The following is an 8,282-nucleotide window of genomic DNA, read 5'->3' on the forward strand; positions in this document are numbered from 1 at the left end:
TTGTCATTACACATTATAGCTCACAGTCCGTTTAATTAACACTCCTCACTAAACTAACTTGAAATATAGTTATTAAAACACTGCATTTCATATTATACTTTTATGCCACCCTTTCCCCAAGGAGCTCAAAGTAGTGGTTCATTGTGGTCCCCCGTCATTTTATCTTGATGACAACCTATACTTTAGAACAGCAGTCCCCAACCTTTTTGCGGTTGAGGACTGCCTCCAGGGGTGGGGGAGAGCTGATGGCCCGGGCACCGTGCACGCGCAGCAGCTGCATGCAAATGCGCATGCGCAGAGTTGCCGCACATGCATGTTTGCACCAGCAGGGGGCCCCCACTTTAGAATTAGTGTATTCAGATGATACATTCAACTTCATAGCTAAGTGAGGATTTAAATTTTGGTTATGCAGATCTATGTTTTGCACTCTAAACAATAAACCAATAAAGTGGCTCATATATGAGTAATTGACTCAAACTTCATTTGTGTGTATAAGAGAGGGAGAGTGTTTAAAGAAAGTTCTATACTCATGTCATGGGACTTCAGTTAGATAAGTACAGAACGTTCGCTCTTCTTGGTTACTTCAGGCTTTCAATCTCTTTTAGATATTTTTTAGAATATAGATCCCTTTTCTTCCCAATGATCAGGTTATAATAATGCCACATAGACGTTATTTTTAATTACTGAAGGTGTTCATCATTCCATTTGTAATGTGAACTACTTTGACATCTGTAAACCACTCCGTAGTATAAATAAAAGGCTAAAGGGTGTGGGGGGTGGGCTCAGTCCAACGATTGGTCCCTTAGCCCTGGACTGACAAGCAGAGGGGACAATTGGAAGGCGCAAAGCACCTTCCAATTGGCCCCTCCGCTTGTCAGTCCAGAGCCAAGGGGCCAATTGGAAGGTACGTGCAGCATGCCTTCTGATTGGCCCCTTGGCCCTGGAATGACCAGTCAGGAGATGCGCACTGCCTCCCAACCCACCCACACACCCCCACCCCACAATGTTCCCCGCCTTCGCTCCACTGCCGGCTACACACCAGGTATGCGCCCGGGCAGCGGAGCCTTCTGTGCAGGCCTTGGAGCTCCAATGCCTGCACGGAAGCCAGGGAAATGCCGGGGAAGGGGGCAGCCAGTGGAGCCATCGCCGGGGGGCTTGGAGCAGGCCTGCCACGTCCAAGATGAGGTGGGCCTGCTCTGAGATCCACGCTGAAGCCTGGGAGTCAGGGGGGAGCTGGCCAGGTGGGGGTGGCTTCAGCCCAGGCCTCAGGGCAGGCCTTGGCCAAAGCCATGGACTTGGCCAGGAAGGGGATGGCCGGCGGGGCCATCGGCGTGGGCCTCAGAGCAGCCTGCTTCAAGCCCCATGCAGAAGCTGGGGACTCGGGGTGAGGGGGTGCCGAAGCCAGGGAGGGATGGGGCAGTGGGAGGGGGCTAGAGGGGGGCTGCCCAGCCCCTTCAAAGCCCGTCCTGATAGTAGGCTTTGAAGCCTAGTATTATAATTCAGTGGAGAAATATCCACACATCCAACTCACACCCATCCCACACATCATAAAGTTATAAATTGTCAAGATCTGAATTATATTTACACTCGTAAAGTGTTCTGGAGGACACAAAATTTTAAGTCCGAACCTTTTAAGAGATTCAAACTCACAAACATAATGAGAGTCAGACTGCAAACTTGCTGTGTTCCCTTACTTGTCCTTCAAGACACGAGAAGCGGCAATAAAGTGATGTCATTTTCTGATGACAGAAATTGCATCAGCCAGGCAACAGAATCCAGAGCTATTTTTAAAAATTATTGTAAGGACCTTAAACTTATGTGTTTCATAATATGACCAAAACAAAGAAAATTATGATGACAGAAGTCAATTGCAAGACTCTGAGGGGATGGGAAGCATCTCAAACAGAGGCATTATGTATACTATACAAATGGGGGGGCAGTACATAAAGTAGTAAAGAAAGAACAAATAAATTTTGTTTCTAAACAATAGGAGGACCACATAAAATAATTTTATAGTGCATAAGACTGTAATGAGTCACCAAAAGAAAAAGAGTGTGTAGTATTTGTCTTCTCATGACTGAAGTGATTATTAAAATGGACTATAAAAACAGTCTACTTGGTGTAGCTCTTGCCCTCTTCCACATCTTAACACCAAAAAAATGGTGTTTGAAAAAAATAACAAATTATTTGACGAATTCAGAACCTATACAAAATCTCAGCTCCCTTCTTCAAGGATTAAATAAAGCTACTGTGGAAAAGCTATACCTAATGCCACATGCAAATGAAAAACCAGTGGGTAGTATAGCTAGCCCACAGCAACTTACAACATAATTTAAAACAGTAAAAGCAGTAAAAATAAAAAACCCTCCCATCTCCCCCAGACTGCCCCCCCCCTCTTTGCCACAATTGCTTTGGGTCCCTTTCACAATTTTTACCGTGTTGCTGCTCAGTGCTTCACTTTGTTCTGCTGTGATTTGACATTAGTCTTGTTGATCTTGCATTGCTACAGTGGCAATAATTCTGCCAGGAATTCTTTGCATTACTATATTTGCTGCAGGTTTGAAAAAATGTCCCCCAATACACACATACACTCCATGAGTTTCTACAGCAGAGATTATCTGGTTTGACTTTGTTTCTGTTTGGCTTGACACAGTTACTTATAGTTGCACTGGGATTACTGGGGACTGCAGTGGATCTGTTGGGATTGTTGTTAGTTCTTCCATAAAACACATTTGACCAGTGGTTGCTGCTTGCAGTCATGGCTTTTGCCCAGAAAGTGGCTTGGGGTTCTTCTCCTTCCTTTCCCCTCACCCACTCCATAGGAAATAATGGAGGATGGCTGGGGCACCCTTGGTCCAATCTGCTAGAAACTTTGAGGTTACAAAAAGCCCTGCTGCAATTTTGGTTCCTATATTTTTAAAAACAACCCCCCAAAGGTTTTCCCATAGGGAATAACAGACTGGAAAAAATCAGATCCTTGGGAGGGGGGGATGAATCCAAATATCATACCAGTATAGGAAAATTAGGAATATCAGAATGCTTTGGGGGTCCAATATACCCCCAAATTTCTACACCGCTAAGTGTATATGTGGTTGGAGGAAAAGCATGTGTCTGTCCATATACTGTCATTTAGTGGAATCTCTGTGAGAAAGGCAGACTATAAATAACAAGATCTTAAGCATTATCATTCTGGCAAAGAAAGAACTGTACTTAGATCTGCATTTTCCACAGAAATGTCAGACTGTCCCAGTAAATTAATTAAGACTTTTGCAACTGCTCACAAAACTACATGTCTCTGATCGAATCAAGACTGCCCCAAAACACACTTTCTTCCTCCTTGAGACATTCCCTCTATTTCTTTATTTGGAGACTAGATTTAAAGCCCATTTCACATGCAAATGAAATGGGCGCTAGATGGCCTGGGAGAAGGCCTACCCCCCACCCGTGGCTCTCTGGAGCCTTCTCACCACCCGTGGCTCTCTGGCAGAAGGCGGCATGGCCCACCCCCCACCCGTGGCTCTCTGGAGCCTTCTCACCACCCGTGGCTCTCTGGCAGAAGGCGGCATGGCCCACCCCCCACCCGAGGCTCTCTTGAGCCTTCTCCCGGCCGGCAGAGCGGCCTCGCTGCGTCATAGACGCCCAAAATAGAGATCCTATGGATTATTATTAAGATAACAATTCTTGCTGGTTTACGTAGAATCTGTTGTGGTTTGATTCTTTTTCCAACACTCCCTAATGGACATTGGAGGGGTAACCAGAGTAAAAAAAAACAGGTTCCCTCCTGTTACAAAGGCCAAAACTGAGTGCTCATAAGAATGAACAGGCTGAAATAGAAGTCAGCTTAAAGTTAACATTTAACACGTTGAATAAGGTTTGTAATTTGCAACCACTGATGAAGATTGGGAAAGCAGAAAATATACATTAACATATTTTACATGTACATAATGTACACAAAGCTTTCTAAATTTTGAGAAGATAGCAGTCTGCTGTAGGGAAAAAAATCTTTCAGAAACCAGCCACCTCTCTCTTCCAAGGTGCAATCCAAACACCATAAACAAACGTTTTTGTTGTATGTAACAAACTAATAATGGTTGGCTAGTACAGTTAGCTCAGTAGTACAGGCTATGAGTGAGAAAATGAGTAGCTCTAATTACCGTTATGTAAATACATTTCCCCCTTCAAGGATCGCTGCCTTGTTGTGGCAAGGGGGCTTGCGTAGTTCAGTGAAGCTATGAGCTATACCGTGCAGGGCCACCCAAGACGGACAGGTCATAGCTGAGAGCTCTGACAAAAGGTGATCCACTGGAGAAGGAAATGGCAAACCACTCCAGTATGTTTGCCATGAAAACTCTATGGACAGTTCCAAAAGGCAAAATGTTATGACGCCGGAAGATGAGCCCCTCAGGTCGGAAGGTGTCCAATATGCTACTGGGGATGAGCAGACGGCTAGTACGAGTAGCGCCAGAATGAATGAAGCGACTGGGCCAAAGCTGAAAGGACGCTCAGTTGTGGAAGTAACTGGTGGCGAAAAGACAGTCCAATGCTGTAAAGATTTTTATTCCATAGGAACCTGGAATGTCAGATCCATGAATCAAGGCAAACTGGACGTGGTTAAACAAGAAATGACAAGACTGAACATCGACATTTTAGGAATCAGTGAACTAAAATGGACAGGAATGGGTGAATTTAATTCAGATGACCATCAGGTATACTACTGTGGACAAGAATCTCGCAGAAGACAAGGAGTAGCCTTCATAATCAATAAGAGAGTAGGAAAAGCAGTCTTGGGATACAATCCCCAAAATGACAGAATGATCTCAGTTCGAATCCAAGGCAAACCATTCAACATCACAGTGATCCAGGTCTACGCCCCAACCACTGCTGCTGAAGAGGATGAAGTTGATCAGTTCTATGAAGCCCTACAACACCTTCTAGAAGCAACGCCCAAAAATGATGTGCTTATCATCATGGGGGATTGGAATGCTAAAGTAGGAAGCCAAAAGATAACCGGGATAACAGGCAAGTGTGGCCTTGGAGTACAAAATGGAGCAGGGCACTATGGACGGATGTTCGCGACATTGTACAAGAGGTAGCAACTAAAGCCATCCCAAAGAAAAAGAAATGCAAGAAATCAAAATGGCTGTCTGAGGAAGCTTAACAAATAGCTAAGGAGAGAAGGGAACTGAAAGGCAAGGGAGAAAGAGAAAGATACACCCAATTGAATGCAGAATTCCAGAGAAAAGCTAGAAGAGATAAGAATGCCTTCTTAAATGAACAGTGCAAACAAATAGAAGAAAACAATAGAATGGGGAGGACCAGAAATCTTTTCAAGAAAATTGGAGATATGAAGAGAACATTTCATGCAAAGATGGGTATGATAAGGGACCAAAATGGTAGGGACCTCACAGAAGCAGAAGAGATTAAACAAAGGTGGCAAAATTATACAGAAGAACTATACAAGAGCGAGCTTAACATCCCTGATGACCACAATGGGGTAGTTACTGACCTGGAGCCAGACATCCTGGAATGTGAAGTCAAATGGGCCTTAGGAAGTCTGAGCAACAATAAAGCTAGTGGTGGTGACAGCATTCCAGATGAACTGTTCAAAAACTTAAAGGACGATGCAGTAAAAGTGCTACACTCAATATGCCAGCAAATTTGGAAAACTCAACAATGGCCACAGGATTGGAAAAGGTCAGTTTACATTCCAATCCCAAAGAAGGGCAATGCCAAAGAATGTTCAAACTACCGCACCATTGCACTAATTTCTCATGCTAGCAAAGTTATGCTCAAAATCCTACAAGCTAGGCTCCAGCAATATGTGGACCGAGAAATTCCAGAAGTACAGGCAGGATTTCGAAGAGGCAGAAGAACTAGAGATCAAATTGCCAACATACACTGGATCATGGAGAAAGCTAGGGAGTTCCAGAAGAACATCTACTTCTGCTTCATTGACTATGCTAAAGCCTTTGATTGTATGGAGCACAACAAATTGTGGCAAGTTCTTAAAGAGATGGGAATACCTGAGCATCTTATTTGTCTCTTGAGAAATTTATATGCAGGTCAAAAAGCAACAGTGAGAACTGAACATGGAATCACTAACTGGTTCAAAATTGAGAAAGGAGTTTGGCAAGGCTGTATACTGTCGCCTTGCCTATTTAACTTGTATGCAGAGCACATCATGAGAAAAGCGGGATTAGAGGAGTCACAAATTGGGATCAAGATTGCAGGGAGAAATATCAACAACCTCAGATATGCAGATGATACCACTCTAATGGCAGAAAGTGAAGAGGAACTAAAGAGCCTGTTGAAGCGGGTGAAGGAGGAGAGTGCAAAAGTTGGCTTGAAACTCAACATCAAGAAAACAAAGATCATGGCATCCGGCCCTCTCAATTCATGGCAAATAGATGGGGAAGAAATGGAGATAGTGACAGATTTTATTTTCCTGGGCTCCAAGATCACTGCAGATGGGGACTGCAGCAAAGAAATTAAAAGACGCTTGCTCCTGGGGAGGAAAGCTATGGCAAATCTAGACAGCATCCTAAAAAGCAGAGACATCACCCTGCCAACAAAAGTGCGTTTAGTCAAGGCTATGGTCTTCCCAGTTGCAATGTATGGCTGCGAAAGTTGGACCATAAGGAAGGCCGAGCGTCAAAGAATTGAGGCTTTTGAACTCTGGTGCTGGAGAAGACTCTTGCGAGTCCCTTGGACTGCAAGGCAAACAAACCGGTCAGTCCTAGAGGAGATCAGCCCTGACTGCTTTTTAGAAGGCCAGATCCTGAAGATGAAACTCAAATACTTTGGCCACCTCATGAGAAGAAAGGACTCCCTGGAGAAGAGCCTAATGCTGGGAGCGATCGAGGGCAAAAGAAGAAGGGGACGACAGAGAATGAGGTGGCTGGATGGAGTCACTGAAGCAGTAGGTGCAAACTTAAATGGACTCCGGAGAATGGTAGAGGACAGGAAGGCCTGGAGGATCTTTGTCCATGGGGTCGCGATCGGTCGGACACGACTTCGCACATAACAACAAAAAATACATTAGTGGGGCAAGGCAAACTCAGCCACCAATCTTCCATTCCTGGGTCATTATTTGCTGCTAAAAATGTTTATGGCAGCTAAACCTCTTTGGTCTGGGGCATAAAAGGAGTAGTTCAGATTTAGGCACATCTACTACTAATCAAACCTGCCAGATGGGCTACACAGATGCAAAAGCACAACCAAACTCTGGGTTCTGCTTGGATAAGGAGGACAGGTCTCTGAAGGCCAGCGGGTACCTTAAGCATCTCTGTGACGGTTCTATTAATGACAGCTGACCCCGCCTAACACAGCTCACTGATTAAAAGAGGTCAACCCATTCTTATTGGGCCTGTTTCCCTCTATTAGGAAGAAAGAACATAAGAAAGTGCAATGGGAGGGGGGGAGAATTGTACTCTATTGAATCTGCCCTCCTCCCATATCCTTTTTTCCTTCACCAAGTTGCAATGGATGCATCAGACAGGTGGGGAAAACTTTCTCTCACCGTGAGCTGCTGGTCCTTGGAGTCGCTCGCCTCCTTCATGATCATGGCAAGGGAATCTGGGAGAAGGCTGGCCGGCCCACCCGCCACCCGAGGCTCTCCCGAGCTTTCTCCTGGCCGGCGGAGCGGGCTCGCAGCGTCGTAGCCGCTCCGCCGGCCGGGAGAAGGCTGCTCGGCCCACCCGCCACCTGCGGCTCCCTCAAGCCTTCTCCCGGCCGGCGCAGCGGCCTTGCAGCATCCACGACGCTGCGAGGCCGCTCCGCCAGTCGGGAGAAGGCTGCGCAGCTCACCCCTCACCCGTGGCTGTCTGGAGCAGCCGGGCAGATTCCCTGGGCGGGTGAAGCAGCCAATGGGCATTGGCTGCTTGGGGCGGGATGGACACTCAGACACTATAATGCCCCCCCCAAGTTGGCAGAAAGTTATGTCAGCAAACCTAATGTCATAGCTCAAACAATGGAAAAGGCCAGGTTCCCCCCCCCCCCAAATCCATGGCATTGCCCCAAAGCTCCAGTGGAGTATAGGATGCTGACTACAGCCACAACTAATCATCCGCTCCCTAGCAATGGCCAAAGCCCCTTCCTCCACACCCAATCACAGACCCTCAGGATGTCTTATAGTTAATTAGGTAGGGCACATGGCATGGGACTATCTCCAAGGTCTGATGTGCATTTTCAGAGTGTACAGTGTTGCAGTTTGTGTCTTAATATACAATTTGCATTATATGTACATCTGACATATATATAACAGCTGGCTAATTCTGCTCTTA

Source organism: Paroedura picta, chromosome 4 (assembly GCF_049243985.1).
Source record: "Paroedura picta isolate Pp20150507F chromosome 4, Ppicta_v3.0, whole genome shotgun sequence".
Taxonomy (NCBI): domain Eukaryota; kingdom Metazoa; phylum Chordata; class Lepidosauria; order Squamata; family Gekkonidae; genus Paroedura; species Paroedura picta.